Raw genomic sequence first — 17,175 nt, 5'->3', positions numbered from 1 at the left:
GGAGAGTAGGAGGCTGCAATCCTCACAGCAGTTTATGGGGTTGATATAATATCCCATTTTACAGACAAGCAACTGAAATTACAGAGGTTAAGCAAGGTGTCAATTGTTACCTAGTGAAGGCTAGATTCAAATTCAGAGTATCTGTCCAAACCACACTATCAAATAAATTACTGGAGATAAGAATAGAGTGGGTCATTGATGACGACAAAGTGTCAACAGAGTGAATTTTTCTCTCCAAGATAACAGTCTAAAAGAATACTTTTAAAATAAATATTTTAAGGACATGGTTAATTATATGTGTTGACTTAGCCCTGGTGATATGGTTTGTGTCCTCACCCAAATCTTACTTCAAATTGTAATCCCCACATGTTGGGGGAGTGACCTGGTGAGAGGTGATTGGATCATGGGGTTTGTTTCCCTCATGCTCTTCTTGTGATAACCAGTGAGTGCTCATGAGATCTGTTTGATAAGTGTCTGTCACTTGCCCCTTCTTTCTCTCTTTCTCCTGTCGCCATGTAAAATGTGCCTTGTTTCTCCTTTCACTTCTACCATGATTGTAAGTCTTCTGAGGTCTCCCCATCCATGTGGAGCTATGAGTCAATTAAACATATTTTATTTATAAATTACCCAGTCTCAGGTAGTATCTTTGTGTTGTTGTTGTTGTTGCTGTTGTTATTGTTGTTGAGACAGAGTCTCGCTCCGTTGCCTAGCTTGGCGCACAGTGGCGTGATCTCAGCTCACTGCAACCTCCATCTCCTGGGTTCAAGCAACTCTTCTGTCTCATCCTCCTGAGTAGCTTGGACTACAGTCGCATGCCACCATGCCCGGCTAATTTTTGTATTTTTGGTAGAGATGATGTTTCACCATATTGGTCAGACTGGTCTAGACCTCCTGATGTCAGGTGATCTACCCACCTTGGCCTCCTAATGTGCTGGGATTACAGGTGTGAGCACCATGCCCGGCCTCAGGTAGTATCTTTATAGCAGTGTGAGAATGGACTATAACACATTCGGTGCCCAGACATTTAGTAAAACATTATTCTGGGTGTGTCTGTGACAGTGTTTCAAGAGACTGAGTAAAGGAGATTGACTTCCCTAATATGAGTAGACCTCATCCAACTATTTGATGGTCTGAATAGGAAGAAAAAAAAAAGACTGACTATCTCCAAGTAAGCAGGAACTCCTCCTGCCTGGCTACCTTTGAGCTAGAATGTTAACTTTTTCCTGCCCTTTGATTTATACTAAAATATTAGCTCCTGCTAGGTCTCAAGCCTTCCAGCCTTCAGTCTGGAGTGACATCATCAGCTATGCAGGTTCTCAGGCCTGCAGACTCAGACTGGAACCACATCATCATCTCTGCTGTACCTCCAGTTTGAGGGCAACAGACCTGGAGACTTGTCAGCCTCTATAATCATTTGAGACAGTCTTCACAATAAATCTTTCTACACATTTACGGGTCTTGTTTGTTGTTTGTTTGTTTGCTGTGGAAAACCCTGATTAATACAGAAGTTATGTCTCCACCCTGTGCATGTGTGTATGTGTGTGTGTGTGTGTGTGTGTGTGTATGTGTGTGTGTATGATAGGTGAATATGGCATCAGGGATTTAGGGAGAAATTCTGGAAACCTAGTCTAAGCCTCCTTTTTTTACAGTTATTAAAAAGTCAAGAAGAATAAACCTTATAGAAGGGGCTAATAGGGATATTGTATAACACACTAAAAGCCTGCATGAGATTCATAAAATCAAAATTGAGTTTTCCATCTATATTTTTGGTTTTTGTTTTGTTTTGTTTTGTTTTTGTTTTTGTTTTTGTTTTTGTTTTTGTTTGAGATAGAAATTCACTCTTGTTGGCGAGGCTGGAGTACAATGGCACTGTCTCGGCTGACTGCATGACTGCAACCTCCACCTCCTGGGTTAAAGGGATTCTCCTGACTCAGTCTCCCAAGTAGCTGGGATTATAGGCATGGGCCACCACACTTGGCTGATTTTTGTATTTTTAGTAGAGACAGGATTTCACCATGTTGATCGAACTCCTGACCTCAGGTGATCCACCCACCTCAGCCTGTCTAGATTTTTTATATTTTATATTTTATTTGATTTTAGAGTAACATGTTAATAGAAAATTTAAAAAAGCAGCATCAAGAGAAATGAATCATACATAAGCCTGCACATTAAGCAACTTTCATTTTTAAGTGAAGTTTTTTTTTTTTCATAACATGATTGTTGCATTTCTAGGAAAAGTTGCATGAGAAAAATACAATTTTGCAGGAGAATAAATGGATATTGCTTAGGGAGTTTCAGGTTCTAAATAACAGACATCCATCATATCTTTAACTGTACTTGGTGTGGTATGCGAAAATAATAATTTGATTAAGCAAAATATATCCAATAAATAAATAAAGTTATTTCCTTTGTCCTTCAATCTTCCAGGTGGTCATAGTCTCTTTCATCCTCTTTTACCTGACCTTGTAATTTTGATTGTTGCATTGTGTACAATCACCAAAAGTGAAGCAAAAATGACAATACATTCAAGTTATAAAGAAGAAAAAGAGAAAAAGAAAATGGAACATTAACATACTAACAGAACAATAACATCAAAAATACCTCTGTGTTCCTGTTTTCCTCATATAAAAACTAAATTATTAGTTCCATCTGTCATGGATTTAGATCTTGATTGTACTAGAACTAGTAATCGTCTGTGTAATGCAAATAATGTTTCCTTATTAATCGAATTCCAATTATCCTATTTGCTTTATGAAATCTCACACTGTAGGAGAACGGCCTCTGCTTATATTTTGCAGCATTTCCTTTGAAAGGGAAGTAATTTTTCTTCATACATTTTTAAATAGAATCAGAAAATATATGGTTTGTGGTTTTCAGCTAGTACAGTTTTCATAAATTGTATCTTCCGGGGGAGGGTGGGGATGGGAAACCCAGATACTTTCTAATTGTATTTTATTCATGATGAAAAATTTTGTTAGTTTTGTGATAAGAGAAAGGCATGTGGGAGATGAAGTAGAATGACTCATTCCAGCTTCATTATTAATTTTCTATATGACTATAGTCATATTACACCAACTTTCTGAAGCTACATTTTTCTCAATAATAATAATAATAAAATGATGATAACAATTGTTAATTAGAAGGGTTTTGAAATGATTAAAGGTAATATATGAGATAAAACTTAATCCATCTTGAGTTTTCTGATAACATTAGTTGTCATATTGCTGCTCTTTTTTGATTACTACTATTATTTTATTTACTTTTTTTTTTTTTTTTTTTTTTGAGATGTAGCCTCACTGTGTCACCAGGCTGGAGTGCAGTGGCGCCACATTGGCTCACTGCAACCTCTGCCTCCTGGGTTTGGGTTCGAGCAATTCTCTTGCCTCATCTTCCTGAGTAGCTGGGACTATAGCCGCGGGCCACCACACCCAGATAACTTTTGTGTTTTTCGTAGAGATGGGGTTTCACCATGATGGTGAGGATTGTCTCGATCTTTTGACCTCGTGATCCACTTGCCTTGGCCTCCCACAGTGCTGGGATTACAGGCTTGTAATCCTGTAATCGCGCCTGGCCGATTACTACTACTATTAATGCTTTTTAGAAACATCTCATCTATTTTAATTGTCTGAATAGGGAAGAAAAAGGAGCCATACTCCTTCCTAAATGATTTGGTAATGAAGTAAGTGCCACATATAGATACAGATCAATGAAAGAAGCACTGATGGGCTGGATTTCTAAAACCCACACCTTCATGATTATAAAGATTGTCTCCCTCCTATGAACAAATGTGGATATAACATTGGAAGTTCCATTTTGATTTTTCCATGTAGTCTGTAAACTATTGGACCATAAATTCTACCTTTATGAACTTGTTCTAGTGATCCTGGGAAGCCACTTATCCCTTCCTAATGTCAGTTTTTCATTTGAAAATGGTCAATAATGTGATAATTATATTACTGTTGATATTATGAGACTGCTATAAGCAACTGAGATTATATATGTATACACATACACATATACATGAATATATATACATATGCATATATATATATAATTTATAAATTGCAAAAATAATTATACAAATAATGCTAATGAAATGTTAGAGCAATTAAACACAATATAAGCACTTATTCATATTATGTAATATTGAAAACACAAATGCCAACTAAGTTCAGTAATATAAACTGAGTTCAATTAGCTTTAACATTATGATTCTTATGACACATAAACATATAGAATTTTTTCATAATATCACCTTTCCATAACATTGTTTTCAGGCGGTACTCTGATTTTCACATTAAGACTGCAGATACTTATATTTTGGTCTACTATAATATTATATTTCAATCCACATTTTTTGTGACAGTTGTTTGTTTACTTATATACTCAGCCATGTATGTAGAGATTGTGACTTTTTTTTTTCCAGCAAGATAATTTTTGCATTCATGAACAGTGATAGCTCTTAAAAATGACACTATTGTGGCATTGTTTCTGGACAGATAATAATTCTTACCACATGGAAAGTTTCAACCTGACCAAAGATTTTATGACTAGTTACTGTCTTATGTTACTGTCTTACTGGGGTAAGCTATATTTGAAAAAAGTATATAAAAATTGTGACACCCATCTGAATAAATTATATATGTATATATATATGAGCAAATGTGGAAGCCATTTACTCTAGTATAGAAATCATGATAACTACATCCAGATAGAATTAGAAAACTCAAACCAAAAATCTGCCATATATTACCTGATTTTCTTTCTTTCTTTTTTAAAGGATTCTTAGCGAAAATTTTTTCTGTCTTTGCACATAACTAGTTAGCATGGGTGAATCTATATTACAGGAAGCCTCCTTTGGATGAAGCTCTCTTAGTAATTTCGTTTCCTCTAAGTGATCGTGTAAGTTGTAAGGATTAAAACAGTAAGCTTATAAAACACTTGGACCACTCCCTGGCAAATAATAATAACTCAGTAATTTATAATATTTTATTTTTACTAATAAAGAAAACTATACTGCAAAGGCTAGAGAGACAGATTTCCTCACTACCAGGTCCTGTTGTTTTTAAACACCACAAACTGAAGCTCAGTTTCCTCTCCTGCAAGTTGAAACTGTTTTCTCCTTGATATTTTCTTGGTGCCTTCTCTGTATATCAGTTATAGTGTTTCCCACCTTGATATAGTTTGGCTGTGTCCCCACCAAAATCTCATCTTGAATCGTAGTTCCCACCATCTCCATGTGTTGTGGGAGGGACCCGTTGGGAGGTAATTGAATCATGGGGCGGTTACCCTCATGCTATTCTTGTGGTAGTGAGTGAGTTCTCAGGAGATCTGATTGTTTTATAAGGGGCTTTCCTCTTTAGCTAGGCACTTCTTTCTCCTACTGCTACGTGAAAAGGATTTGTTTGCTGGTCCCTTTCTGTCATGCTTGTAAGTTTCCTGAGGCCTCTCCAGCAATGTGGAACTGTGAGTCAATTAAACCTCTTTCCTTTATAAATTACCCAGTCTCGGGTATTTCTTTATATCAGTGTGAGAATGGACTAATACACACCTATTGTAATTCTTTTACTTATGATTCCTATTTTTTTCTGTGTCTTTCCCACATCCTTTGTACTTTAACAGTAAGATGATCCAATAGTGTTTATCAAAAAATAAAAGTGTTTTTGTAAATAAGTCAGATAACTGATTTTTCTGTTTGTTTGTTTGTTTGTTTGTTTTAGGCGGAGTCACAGAGTCTCGCTTTGTTGACAGGCTGGAGTGCAGTGGCACAATCTCAGCTCACTGCAACCTCCACCTCCTGGGTTCAAATGATTCTCATGCCTCAGTCTCCCGAGTAGCTGGGACTACAGGCATGCACCACCATGCTGGGATAATTTTTGTATTTTTATTAGAAACGGGATTTCCCTATGTTGGCCAGGCTGGTCTTGAACTCCCGACCTTGTAATCCACCCACCTTGGCCTCCCAAAGGGTTGGGATTACAGGTGTGAGCCACCGCGCCAGGACTGATTTGTGTTTTCTATTTAGATAACTTGTGATTTTCATTTTGCCCTAGTTTGGATTGGAATGAGGCTAACTCAAGTACTGTTTTAAATGTTTAATTTTATATTTTATCTTACAAAGCTCATGATATCCTGATGATAGAGGTGTGGTGTCATTTCCTAAATGACAAACTGAGGCTTAGCCCGCATGTTAAATATTTATAACAAAGCTGCGGAGTCAGAGCCAGGGTTCAGACCAGGTCTTTTCATCAGTGGTCTTTCTATACTCTCTTATGCTGATTTTGTTGATATTTACATTGCCAAAAAAAGAAAAGAAAAGAAATATTGAACAATCTTAAAAGATATCAGTTAAATAACTAACTAACATCTGAATGTAGGACCACATCTATCTTACATGGATAGTGAGGCATGTAACAGACCTGAATGATGTTACCAGCCTTCTGGGAGTTTAATTACAACATTTCCCAAACAAACACACACACAAGCACAGTTACCACTTTGTGATTCTTTAACAGGTTCAGAGTGTTACTCAGTCCTGGGTGCATCACAGCTACAGTTGTGTGTTTGAAGATAAGGTGTAGGGAACACCTGTTGTCAGTGTTTTATGACAACCTGCCTAACAGGTTCACCACTGTGTCCTCTTTACCTAGTAAATTGACAGAGCATATAACAAAGCCTCAATAAATATGTGTTGAATAAATTTGTTGAATGAATTTTGTTTAATATAAAAATTTGTTTTAAAAAGTCCTGTTTATGGTATTCCAGGTCTGTGCCATAAAATTTATATTCATTTGTTCATTCATTTGATTCAACAATTATTGATACCTTCATGTTTTAGATTCTATATGTTCATGGAATTTATTTTCTATGTCTCCTTTATACTCTTAGAATTAGCTAGTTCATTGTTACCTAGAATTCTGTATCACATTCATTATTTTTACCATACTAGAGTATTTTTAAAATAAATTTTTTTTTCTTTTTAAACTCAATAGTATTAGTCTCATACTAAAAGATAATATCCATGAAGTCACATATTCAATGTGATTGTTATATTTTTCTAATACATAAAATTGAAATGCATATATTATTGATATAGACATATTTATTTATTTGTCATTTGACACTGTCGCACAAAATGTTTTTCGGTTTAAGGCAACAGTTTGGAAAATACTTATCAGAATTGACCCTGTTAACTTGAAGTTAACACATTGAAGACGATGGTGGTTATCTGGTACAACCAAGGTCAAAGAAATGGTTCCTGGCAGCACACACCAAAACACAGGTTTTCCTTTATGAATAAGATAGTAATCCTCATATAATTCACTTTAAATTGGAAGCATTATCAGTACATACTACAATATTCATTCCTTTCATAGTATAACATTATTTTTTGCTTCTTACAGTATTGTAAAAAAAATTTGTGGGGACATGGACCAATTTAGGCTTCTAGGTTCAGGTTGTAGTCAAATCCCAGCTCTAAGGTTATTTCACTTCCTTGGGCTGCGATGTCCTTATCTATATAAATATTCACAATAAATATTATATTTTTAAATAGGATAATAATACCTATGTAGAGATACAGTTGTCATCATTAAATAAAATTATCTATGCTGGCATTTCAACAATACCTGGCACATATTAATTAGCTATGTTAACTCTTAAAATTATTATGACTATTAGAGAATTTGATTAATGCCATTGATCTTATTGAAAACTATATAGTTGCACATAAAATCAAAATTTTGAATACAAAGATCAGAATTTTCTCAGACTTCTTAAAGCTTGAAACTTCTAGCTTAAGAGATCTATTGATATTCTTAAAGATTCAAGTAACAGATAAACAGAATTGCACTATTTCTAATAGTCTTTCTTGAAAACAAATTGGTTATCAACTTCCTAAGTCAACTCAGCAAATATAACAACTTTTTAAAACAAATTATAATATAGTGAGCTGAGGAAATGTTATAGTAATCTTAAATAAGATCATGTAAACCCACTTTTTAAATATAGAGGGCGAGACTATTGCTAATATAAAGTAATCTGTTTAAATTATTGATAACAGAGTTATGGAACATGTTAGAAGTAAAGATTTTAATACAAAGGCATGTAGCATTTCTGCACATATAGTGATATGTTGGATAGATAATAATTCTAGTTATCTGAAGCTCCCTTATTTTCCTTGCTTGTCTACAGTGCTGTTCCATGAGAGGTTTCAGAAGGAAAATAGGTGGAATGGATGTGAGTGGCTGAGTTATGAAACCATTAGGTATCTAAGAACAAACATTCTTAGATATAGCCCTACACTTTTTACAAACATGAGAGAGAAATCATAGAGGAGGCTTATAGGCAAGTGACAGAGTTAAAAAGAAATTCTTTTTCTTTTTAGAGGCACATAGAGAAAGAACAGAGAGAGACCATGTCTAGACTAATAACATTCCGAGGACAGAGGAATGCAAATAGTAATAGGGGAAGGTTTTGGAAAAAAATATTTCATAGGGCAAGAAGAATAGACCAAAAATTAAAAAGAATCTTGAAAATTCTCAGTGTGCTTCAACCAAACCACAAGAAATGTATAGTTAAAAAAAGAATAGACTTTCAATGGAAGCAGAAGAACTTGACATGATCATCATCATCCTCTATCTTATGTTAGAGTATAAACACAGGCACAAGCGTTTTAGCCAGACCACTGGATGCATAGAACCAAACTGAGAATGAGGGTACCAGTGGATAGATGGGCCAAATGAGAAAGCAAAACATTAAGGACAAACCTAAATTGAGACATAAGAGCATGCCTGAATCCATGAATTTATTTAAATATTTTTAAAAGAAAGTATAAAATTACTAATGAATTTTAAAATTCATCTCAGAAAACAGCAGACCATGAAGATTATTTCCAATATATTCAGTGCTTATAGCAAAATTGATAAGATGGGCTAAATCATAGAATACAGAATTACCTGTTTCTTGTCCAATATCGCAGGCATGTGTGTTCTTCCTACTTCCCATTAAGATATTATTGATAATACAGTAATACCTTCTCAACTACAATTTTTGCTTCATATGGATAAAACATATAATTTTGGATTTTTTTGTAAATGTGAGGATTTTGTTTCCCTTATACCTAAGAGGTGGACTTTTCCCCATGAGAATAATTAGGAAAGCTGGAAAATCGTCATGGCAACTAGGCGAGGGTGCCAAACAGCACCCAAGTATGAATGAGGCTTTTGCTATCACTAATGGAGCAATAAAAGAAGTAGGAGAAAGTAAAGTCAGATTTGAACTACATGGTCTTATGTGCTAGGATATACGGGGCTGGTATGAATAAGAGGAACTCAACAGGCGATGCTTTTGTCCTTCTATGAGACCATAATAGTTCCGAAAGATGGTAGATCAGTATTCTTAAGTGTAACATCAGAGAGCTTTAGACTTTGGAATGGACAACAAAGTGTAGAGAAATCATGCCTGTTAATTAAATAATATCATCAACAAAGCTCAATTGTTTACAAGCAACTTATTATAACTGTAGAATAAGGAAAGCCTGTAATAATTATTAAAGGAAGAATAAATATAAATTAAATGAACAGTACATAATTTATTGACTAAAGTATGTAAAATATAATTGATTCTTTACTTACTGTGCTGTTTAATATATTGAGTACCAAATAGGTCAAGGACTTGGCTAGGCAATTTTAAAAGTGTTATTTTATTTTTATATTTTAACAACTTTTTAAAAGAGGATTTTTAGATTCACACCAAAATTGAGACGAAGGTACAGAGACATCCCGTATACTCCCTCTCCCTATATGTTCATGGCCTCCCTCATTAACAACATCCCCCACCAGAGTGGTGCATTTGTTATAAATGATGAATCTATGATAATACAACATTATCACTTAATGACCATAGTTTATATTAGGATTCATTCTTCTACATAGATTTGGGACCAGGTAATTTTAATACATTATCTCTTAATTTTGAAACAGCCGCAGTGTAACTTAAGCTTTGCTAAAATAAATGATATATTTAAATCATAAAACTGACAAGTGATAAACTCACAAGTGACAATAACCATTATCTTTCATTGAGGTCATACTGCAAGCTTGGTAGAAAGATAAATCGACTATGTATATTACCTCATTTTATCCTCATATTAACCTTATAAGAGAGGGGTCATTGTTTCCATTTTAAAGATTAGGAAACTGTGGTTTACAAATGCTAAGCAACATGCAAGGATCACCCAACCAGTAAATGATAAAGCTTGTATTTAAACCCATGTCAACAAAAGATGTAAATCTTACCTTTAAAATTTTAGTTATTCCAGCAATCAGGTTTCTATCAGAAAAGCAGAATCTCTATGACTAACAAAGTATAAGGATTTATTTTTAGGAATTAGACCTTACACAATTATGGGAGCTGGTTAAGAAGTCTGTGCAACCAGGCACAGTGACTCATGCCTGTAATCCCAGCACTTTGGAAGGCCAAGGCGAGTGGATCACTTAAGACCAGGAGTTTGAGACCAGCCTGGCCAATATGGTTAAACTCCATCTCTACTAAATACAAAAATCAGCCGGGTGTGGTGGCGCATGCTTATAATCTCAGCTACTTGGGAGGCTGAGGGAGGAGAATCACTTGAACCAGGAGGCAGAGGTTGCCATGAGCCGAGATTGAGCCATTGCACTGCAGCCTGGGCAACGAAAGTGAAACTCCATCTCAAAAAAAAAAAAAAAAAAAAAGTCTATGGAAGAGCATTGTCTTTGCATTTGGTGTTGGGTGGGCCTGGATGATCCATAACTTAGCTGGGGCATCTGATGGGTAGGATAACTCAAGTGTAGGAGAGCAAAGACCATCAGAAACCTATGAAGACACAGATACCCACATCTGTATCTCACGATTGTCAACTTTGATGGTGCAGGTGACCTGCAGGAGAATTTGGCACCTTTTGCCATGGAGCTAATTACACATCTGGCCCAGGATTTGCAGAATTTGAAGGGAGAAGCCTGGTAAGATTGGGGGTAGCTGTGGGTCAGGCAGCTTTCCCTCTCTCAAATAAGTGTGCCAGTACATTAATGAAGACACGTGCAAGATGTCATTGTGCCTAGCACACTATGTCTGTCTTCCGAGTGTCAAACTGGTTCTTCCTTCATCTCTTGCCAAAAATCTTGCAAATCTCTCTATATCCATCTCTCACTTGGAACCACATAGAGAAGAGAATTCTAGAAAAAGTAACTCAGTTGAGCTAAGTTGTATCACCACAGGGACCTAGTGAGAATATATCATGAAAATACATACATGTAGGTGCTTGTGCATGTGTCTGTGTGTTCACTTTTGGTGTTAGTTTTATTGATTTTTCCCCATTAGTTGTGAATTTCTTCAACTCTTACTTTCCTCAGCTTCGTCAGCTCTCTTAATCATAGTGGTTTTCAGCAACTCCATGATTAGAGTGGGACTACTGAATGCAATATTTTCTTTGAAGAGCAGAATAGCCATAATAACAGAATTTAAAAGAACATAATAATTATTATTCAGTCGTCCAAGACAGATCTCTAACCCAAATAATAATAAATAAAATTGTTGTGTAGTTTTACTTAACATTTCCTGGAAGTGAAAATGCATCATATTTTGCATTGACAAGTCCAATCAATCTGTAGTGGCTGTTGAAAGTGCTGCCTCAAGACAGCCTCTGAGGAACATATGAAGTCAATGGGCTTGAGGGTGGTGATTAATTACCAATGTGTTTCAAAGATTCTAATGAAAGAGTGTGTCACTTATGCTGCACGATAGATACTACATTCACAGTTTAAAAAACAATCATTATACATAGATAGCTACCATCACCCATCCCATGCCCTGGTTATTAGTCCTTCCTGTGACCTGAATATTTTGCTTCTACTAATGCAGCCAAAATTTGCCTTTTTTTTTTTTTTTTTTTTGAGTCACAAATTACATTAAATCCCCAAGATTGTAACTGTGTGTTCTGGTTACAAACAAGGACTTCATCATCCTACACTTAGTTGAATTTCTGAAGCAAAGCAAAGGATTCTTTATATTGATTTTGTAAGGGAGATACTATTGTTCACATTGTATGGATAAGGAAATAGAGGCGCCTAAATGCTAAGATACTTGCAAGCATCACTTAACCAGTAGATAGCAAAGTTTACATTTAAATAAACCTATGACAACAAAAGGTTGGCATTTTATATATTTCTATGTGTCTGTTTTGACCCATTGTGTCAGCCTGTTGACAAACATTTTGAATGTCATAGTGGTCAATTGGATATTTTTTAGATGGCCTGTCAAGCCTGCTAAAATGAGTTTTGCTTTCCAAGTAGAAGTGTTTTAAGCAATTCTCTATAGCTATAAGAACACCATTCTCTGGTTTGGTTCTCCCACTTCTTGGTTGATCTCATATATTTCCTTTTTTTTTTTTTTTTTTTTTCTTTTCTTTTTTTGAGACACAGTCGCACTCTGTCACCCAGGCTGGAGTCAGTGGCGGAATCTCAGCTCACTGCAACCTTTGCCTCCCAGACGCAAGCTGTTTTCCTGCCTCAGCCCCCCTGAGTAGCTGGAATTACAGGTGCCTGCCACCACGCCTGGCTAATTTTTGTAGTTTTTGTAGAGACAAGGTTTCCTCATCTTGGCTAGGCTGGTCTGAACTCCTGACCTTGTGATCCACCCACCTCAGTCTCCCAAAGTGCTGGGATTACAGGCGTGAGCCAGCGCGCCTGGCCTATTTCCTTTTTAAAAATATTTAAGAAATTTAAGTAATTTTTAAATTAATATCCACTTCCTTGAGGTTCAAAATCAACACTATACTCTGACATCTCGCATTATGTATGCATTTTTGAAGGATAAGGCCTTCTTTTTCATTCTTGAAATGCATATCCTTCCTTCTTAAGTTGTTTTTGCACTTTCTCTTTTAAATTAGCAAACCTTCAATGATAACACTGAACCCAATGTAATCATCCTCTGATCCATATAATTAGGGCATTGATTATATTCACCATATAGGGTTGTTGTGGCGATAAAAGCACAAAATAATTCATGTAATGCACTGAATAGAATGCTGAAAATGCTCACTTTAAGTTAATTACTAGTCATGTGGCTTAATCTGTTCTTCAGATACCTCTTGATTTTTGTCCAGGTCCCTGAAATCATCTCTTAGATAATTATCTTTTGCTTCTAGCCCTATTAGTAGTTTCTTCTTTCTTCAGTGTGTTGGACACAAAGTATACCAGAGTGAGCATAATACCAGAAAACAGGAAATGTGTAGGGTGATCAATAGGCTTGAAGGGATAGAAGGCTTACTGCACCTATTAATTTTGAAATGCGGAGATACCAGCTCCCTGCTAGGCCTAAAGACAAGAGTGAGAAACTTCTGGTCATCACAAGGTCTGGGGTTGCTATCTATGCTCAGAAGCCAGAAGTGTTCAATGCTTTTCTCTGAATGGGATGTTTGGCCTTAAATGCCATAATACTCAGGTGAAATCAATGCAATGAGCAACACAACGGAAGAATCATGAGGGTTACTTGCTGGGGATATGGAGAAACTGGAATAGGAGGGCTCATAAGCTATATTCATATGCAGTCTGGAAGCATTTTATGTGGATTTGAAATATAATATCATAATGTAATATAAAGCGATAATCGTATGTGCCTAATTTGAAAGTATGTGAAATCTCCCAAATCTTCGAAAATCATCGAAGATTACAAAGTTTCCAAGATTACAATTTAGGTAACTTATATACTGTACTTTAATATTGTCAAAAGGAAGTGCCATTTATGTGTCAAATAGAAATGCTAACAATCCTTGTTGGTATTACTTGAATCTCACAGTTATTTCCCTGTATTGAAACTTCTTCAGATGCTTTGGTGATGCAAGGTCTGTGCTTACACGATTATTATAATTTAAAATCTTCTTAAATATTCTATAACACTGCTGTGTAAAAGCTAGAAATAATGCAGTAAAATGCACTAAGAGATCAAGAACCTGGAAAGGAAGTTAAATAACGTAAAAATGCCACAAAGAAGACCAAACGACCTCCATAATATGCCATACATTTGAGTAACCTAAGAAATATTAGTAATAATTCTGAGGAAGCTGAAAAGTATTATTAAAGAAACTACAGCTTTACTTTTACAAAAATAGTCATATAACTGGTGAAGGATAATGAGAAGATGCTGACTGCAAGATCAGTGCTACTGACATGTGCTTCTAATCCAAGTTACCATCTGTACTAAGGCATAAAGTATTCTTGATTTTAGAGGAGATAATATATTTAAATATACATATTTTGCAAAAATTTAATAGTGCTTAGAAAGTATGTACATATGCAAATATATATTACAATGTTTGTAGATGCATGTGCTCTGAAAAACAACCTCCCTTTTTTATTTTAGTCTGTGAGAAAAGTACCCTTAAATGCTTTCATTCTGCTATTGTGTTATGAATTTAGAAGTCAGACTGGTTTCTCCATTCTACCGCTGTAAAACTCTGAGCTACAAATCTCAGTTGTTTTCTCAAACACACAACTTTCCAGATTTGATTGAAGAGTAAATGAAATGATATGTGTTAAGTTCTTAATAGAGAGCAAGCTCTTAACCTTTGGCACATACCATCAAAATAGTAATAGCTAATGCTTCTGTAGCCCTTATGACAGGTCAGTCTTTATTCTAAATGTCTCACACATATCATCTCCTTTAGTCCTCAAAATACTTCTCTGATGTAAATACTATACTATCACTCCCATTATTCAGATGAGGACATTGAGCAACAAGAAAATTAAGCAGATTTTATAAATTCCCATTCCAGAAAGTAGCTAATTTGAACCTCAGCAATCCAGCTTTAAAAACCTGTGTACATCTTAGTGCTTGCCATTGACAAACATTAGCTCTCAACTTAATCCTGGGGCACTTATAAGCAGACTATTACTTCAGCCTAGAGCTCCACTCATTATGTATCAGTTGTTCATCCAGCATTCAAAATAAGACCAAATTCGATATTTGGTGATGATGCTGATGAGTGATTGTCAGCAAATCAGTCACTGGTTGGAGTTTGGGACTATTTTCTGTCTAGACGCGTACGTCAAAGTTAACTATTGCTTTGAAAAGTCTTCATTAATGAAGAATAGAAAGAACCAGAAACATAAGATGAAGGACTAGGCTCTAACAAGAGATCATGAAAAGAAGCATAATAATCCTCCAATAGTGGTAGTGTGGAGTGGGGAAGGTTGCAGTGCACAGGGACCAAAAAATCATGATCCTGAGAAAATGTTAAGATAGCCATGGAAAACTAAAGGCATAGGCAATATTATGCTTGAAAACTGCCTGGCATTTTAATGGAGAGCACTTTTCTCTAGTTAGAGAATATTAAGGCATGTAACAGCTGGCCAAGGGCCAAATGCACTTGAACACCCCATGTTCTCAAAAATGGTAGGGTTGTTGTTTCTACCTGGGATAGAGCTGACCAGAAAAATGAAATCCTTTAACTACTTTGCTTTTTAAATGACGTTTGGGGATTTATACTCAGAGTGAACTCACTAAACCACCTGTGTTTTTATTTTACTTAAACAAAAATGCTCTTTCCAAACTCTAATTAAAGTTTGCTGTTTAAGCCAGCCTTTTATGTAGTGACTGCAGCCATGGAGTGTGAGATCCTTTAATGTCTTATTGAGCCACTACTGTTGTTCATGGATAGGGGAATAATGGAAAGCCAAAATGTGCATTTGTTTCTGCCCAGTGGTAAATATTTGAAATCATAGTGCTTACATTTCAGAAAATCATTAAACGTGGAATAAAACTGATATGAGTTTGACACAGTTCAGACTTGGAATTGTTGCAGGCATCATGCATTGTGATGCTATAGAAGAAAAACTGTCTAAAACCTGCTGGTATCACCCTGGCACAATGCTATGAAAATTCTTGAAATCTTTTATTTCTGTATTAGACTTACGACCACACAAGGGTGGAAGTAAGGACAACATTGCTGAAAATGACCTGGGCATTAATGAGATGGACTGCTGTGAAGGGAGGATAGAGCTCCTGATACCAGAAGAGTGACAATCTTTTTCTTAACTCCTGACCTCCTCAGGCACCACATTTAGAAGGTTAATAGTGTGATGAATGAGAGGCATCTGAGTTGAAACCTTGATTTAGCTTCATCTCTTGTTCATTTGAAGACCTTTAAAAAAGTTTTTTTTCTTTAAGTTCTCTGTGTTTCTGAAACTACACAGAAGCATTGGAGGATAGAATGATGTAAAATGTGGAAAGCTCATAGTGATAAATTTATGTGCATTTTTCTATGGCTCAAGCTCAAATCTGCCTCCTATAAACTGATGCCTATGGCCATTCCTTCCTCTGCTTCTGTCACATGAATCTTTGTGCTGCATAATTAACAAGAGAAGAAACACTACGGTATGCTCTAAGAGTCTCTGCTAAGAAGGGGAACAGCATAACATGTTTATTTACCTTTGGAAGTAAAAAAGAAAATATGCTCCCCACCCAATAAAACATTATTATGCTAACAATTTAGACCAGGGGTCAGCCAACTAGGGCTCTCAGGCCACTTCCAGCTACCTGCTTAGGTCAATAAAGTTTTATTGGAAAACAACTATGCCCATTTATTTCCATATATCTGTGGCAACTGTAATGCCACAGTAGCAAAAGTCAAGTATTTGCAGCAAAGACCATATAACCTACTAGACCTAAAGTAGTTACCATCAAGCCCTTTACAGAAAAAGTTTGTAGACTCCACTCTATGAAGGTAATGCCCCTAATAAATTATATGATCTATAGTTCTCTCAGTTGACTTCTGTTTTATTCTGTGGTTTGAAGGTTGTTTCCAATGTTTAAAGATCAAGAAAGCAAGGGTTTTTCCTACAGTCTATTACATGCAGTGTATGTAGCTCCTTCATATGGTGGCAGCTAAGGAAACAGTAACCTGTTCATGCATAAGAAGAAAAGTGACTATTGGAATTATTTATAGGCTGGGTGCAGTGGCTTACGCCTGTAATCCCAGCATTTTGGGAGTCCAAGCGGGTGGATCGTTTGAGGCCAGGAGTTCAAGACCAGCCTGGCCAACATGGTGAAACCCAATCTCTACTAAAAATACAAAAAAATAGGTGGGCATGGTGGTGTGCGCCTGTAATCTTAGCTACTCGAGAGGCCGAGGCAGGAGAA

The sequence above is a fragment of the Rhinopithecus roxellana genome, chromosome 2, assembly GCF_007565055.1.
Source record: "Rhinopithecus roxellana isolate Shanxi Qingling chromosome 2, ASM756505v1, whole genome shotgun sequence".
NCBI classification, from domain to species: domain Eukaryota; kingdom Metazoa; phylum Chordata; class Mammalia; order Primates; family Cercopithecidae; genus Rhinopithecus; species Rhinopithecus roxellana.
This window is presented reverse-complemented; position numbering follows the sequence as displayed.